This window comes from Medicago truncatula, chromosome 6 (assembly GCF_003473485.1).
Source record: "Medicago truncatula cultivar Jemalong A17 chromosome 6, MtrunA17r5.0-ANR, whole genome shotgun sequence".
Taxonomy (NCBI): domain Eukaryota; kingdom Viridiplantae; phylum Streptophyta; class Magnoliopsida; order Fabales; family Fabaceae; genus Medicago; species Medicago truncatula.
Window position 1 is genome coordinate 38,062,609 of NC_053047.1, and position 4,282 is coordinate 38,066,890.

The following is a 4,282-nucleotide window of genomic DNA, read 5'->3' on the forward strand; positions in this document are numbered from 1 at the left end:
TGGGTGTACTGACGGAATACATCCAAGAGTTAGCATTGAGATGTATGCTTTTTGCAGATGATGTAGTCTTGCTTGGTGAGTCGAGGGAGGAATTGAACGGGAGGTTAGAGACCTAGAGGCAAGCCTTATAAGCGTATGGTTTTCGCTTGAGAAGAAGCAAGACGGAGTATATAGAATGTATCTTTAGCAAAAGGAGAAGTAGGTATACCTTGGAGGTGAAAGTTGGAGATCATATTGATGGGATAAAACCGCAAGTGCACGGTTCAATCGAAGTAGTAAAAAGTGAGTATCGTTCCGACAGGGAGTTGTTTAATTCAATTAACTTTAGTTGATGATTAGAGAGAGTTCAATTTGCAAAGTTGGGGTTTTTAACGGTTGAGAATAATAATAAAAGAGAGCATTGAGATCATTAGTCCGTCATGGTGACAAACCCTTTACAATCCAAACTATTAAACCTAGAACCTTATGTTAGACCTAACTTCTAAAGACAAGTTTCTCTTATGTTCCTCTAGCAATCAAGCCTATTTTGCTGACTTGATTATGATTAGATTTTGGTTCCTCTATCAACCAAGCCTATTTCGATGACTTGAATACTATTAGATTCCTTGAAGTTCGAAACTTATATGTCTCAATGATTGCAAATACTATTTCGTTGCCTTTACAATCCTTGTCTAAATTCACTTGTTTGAATATCAAAAATCCACTTCCGTTTTATGAATTGATATTTGAGATGATGGATTAACAATTATCAAACTCTTCACTTTCGCTTCTACAGTTTGATAATGGTTAATTCATGTTAAAACGGTGAATTTAGATTAGAAATTAGGATTACATAAAATTAAGGTTTAAATCTTGGTTTGATTTGGATTATGTAATTAGACTTATCCAACAATCCCAAGACAAGAAGAGTCTACTCACTCATGTTCATCGTAGACATGGAGAAGAAGAAGAAAATCATAAAGTAAAATAACAAGAAAATAAAAGAAACGAAAAGAACTTTTATTAAGAAAGACAATTGTCACTTATTGAATTCCAAAATTAAAAGATGAATATTTGTGATGCTAGCTACTCTATTTATAGTTTACAGTCGACTTGAAATCTAAGCAATTACATCACTAGAATGTTCCACAAGAAACGACGGGCTTTTTGGTAAAACTAAAATAGAGTAGCTGAAAATCTAAGCAAAAGCAGCAAAAGGAGATCCTGGGAGGTGCCACGGCCGTGCCAATGTTAGCAAGTGTCGTGCCAAGCTTCTGACTTGGGGGAGACATATTTTTGTCTCCAAATCTTCGTATTTTTGCTCCGAATCAGCTCCAAACCCCTTTCTTTTGCTCCAAGATTCAATCCATCAAATATTCATTCCTGAAATATAATAATATGCAATTGAAGTAAAATGCTCTAAAAGGAAATAATATTTAAATAAAATAAACTTAAATCTAAATAAAACGAAACCAAATATTATACTAAAATAACTAATTATTGACTCATCAAACTCCCCCACACTTGAATCTTTGCTTGTCCTCAAGCAAAAGGCATAGACATAGTAGCATAAGCAAGACTTAACATATGACAATTCAATTAAAATTTGTGTTTCCCCAAAGGCTTTTATTTCAAGCGTACACTAATCACAAACTCAAGCATTTCTTGTAATCTTTATTCAACCCAACAATCAAGTTCTAATTGAGTGTGTCTATATCGTCCAACCCTTTTATTGCGCCTGTATAAAATAGATTTTATGAGGAAACACGTTCTAACTTTAAGACTAAATCAACCGAGAAAAATTCTTTCTTCATTTCATATAAGAGAGATGGGAGTATTTATGATGATTTGTTATTTGCCATTTGCACATGTTTGGAATTTCAGTAGAATTTTTATTAATTTATGGAGACAACATCTTCATGTAGGAAGTCAGAGGGTCTACCCCCTTCCCCAATCTAGATTCAATGGTGCCCCTTAAAACATCACCTGCACGTAGGAAGTCGGAGGGCCTACCTCCTTCCCCAATCTAGATTCAATGATGTAACCTTGAAATTATTTTGTTTTTTTATAAACTCCCCCACACTAACTTATACTACTTTTACTCTGAAATTTTTTGAGGGTTAATTTACCTTAAGAGTCAGAACGTGCTCCTTAAAATACCTATTCATACAATTTCTCAAGGGATGCAACTTGTGTTTTTCTCATTGGAGAATTATTCACAATAAAACAAGATATGTGTATATCAAGAAAACTTAAAACACAAGAGTTTACTTTCATGTACAAGAAACAACCAATTTAGAGGAGACAACTAAAAATTTATGTCATAATTCTCAATAAAAACAAGCTACTTAATCATGTCTTTCGCAATTAAACAAAACAAAAGAATAAAGTTCAAGGGAGTTTGGAACATTACGACTCAAGACACTTTATTAGACCCCCCCACACACACACACAAACTTACACTTGGGAGAAGCATTGTCCTCAATGATTCAAAACAAGAAATATAAAAGGGAAGAAGAAGAAGAAGTAGGAGTAGGAGGAGGAGGAGAAAGAGAGAAGAGATAAGGGAAGAGAGGAAGAGGAAAGCTCACATTATCATTGAGGCCCATAAGGAGGACCTTGGAGGTGGAAATGTGCATCATGTTCCGAAACATTTGATTATTCACTTCGGATATGTGGTTGCCTCTTAGGACATCATTTCCTAGCCCGGATAATTCAACACCTTTCCTTTGTTGCTCGATTCTTATCCTCTCAACCTCAGTTTGTGTAACGCCCTATTTATCTATTTAATTATTTTATTGGGTTTAGAGTTTAATTATATGATTTAATTGATTATGTGGTATGTTGTTATTTTATTAAATGGTTTTATTTTATTATTTAGTAGAATATGATTAAAAATAGAATAATTAGACTTGAGGGGCTGAATTAGAGTTTAGAGGAGTTTAGTGGAATTAAGAGAATTGGTTAAGGAAATAAGAATAGGAAAACTAAGAGTCAGAGAGTTTTCACGTAAAAACAAGTTTTTGGGAGAAAAAGGAGAAACCAAGATAAGAGAAGAGTCCTAGAAGAGAAAGCTTGTAGAACCTTGTAATCAACCAATCTAAGGTAAGGGTGGGATTAACTTTCTCTAATTTTAGGTTGTATAATTTTGAAATTGAGTTTAGCATGATGTTGTTTGTGAATTTTGGAATTAGGTTTTGAATTAGTAATTTGGTTGTTAATAGAGTAGAAAATTCATTGAATTTGTGTACAATTGGTGTTCAGATCATAGGTTATTCATAGCACAATGTTCCAATCAGTTTTGGGGTTTTGGTTGATGAAAACTGGGGTTCTTGATGAAAAACTGCCCTGTTCTCGTAGTTTGATCTAACACAACTCGCCATGGCGAGTAGCCACATTCATCGCTCGCCACAGCGAGGGGTTGCTCACCATAGCGAGTGACTTAGTAGAAAAATTATGATTTTTGTAAACGTTGTTTTGGGTCGTGTTTTATATGGTTTTGAGTACCTTTTCATGTTTAGAAATGTTTAGGCAAGTTTTGGAATCAAATTTGGACATAGGGAAGTTAAAAATGGGATTTTTGAGTGAAAAATATCAAAGTTCCCGAGAGCCATCAGTTTTAGCTCGCCACGGCGAGTACCTTGGTCGCCATGGCGAGTGGTCCAAAAGTTAAACTCGCCGTAGCGAGTAGAATGGCTCGTCTCGCGAGCTGCACAGTGACAACATCCACTGTTTCGCGTTCTTGCTTTTTTTTTTTTTCACACATTTCTGTTTTGAATTGGTCTTTGCTATAAACATGGAAGTTGTTGATAATTGTGTTATCTTTCCAGTAGCCTTGGTTTGACATGAAAATCTTTTGTGGATAATTTAATATGTTTTTACGAAGATGTATGATGAATTATGATCGTTGAACTATTATATGAATATCCTTGATTGATGAATTATGATATCATGATGCAAAGTCATTGTTATTGTCATTGCCATTATTGTCGTCAATGTCGTTAAAGTTGTAAGTTGTTGTCGATGTTGCTGAAGTTGTTGGTTGTTGTTGCATTTGTTGCTGAGTCCATGCATATTCCTTAAAGTTGGGGGCTTGATGCGCTGTTGAATGTATAATCATTTATATAAAGTTGGGGGCTTGATGCTCTATTGAATGCTTGATCATTCATACCACATTGAGAGCCTATGCTCTATAAGTTGGGGGCTTGATGCCCTGATTGGTACCACATGCATAATTCATTGTCAAGTTGATGTTGTTGTCGTTGCATTGTCGTTGATGTCGAGTTGTCAGTGTTGTCATCGT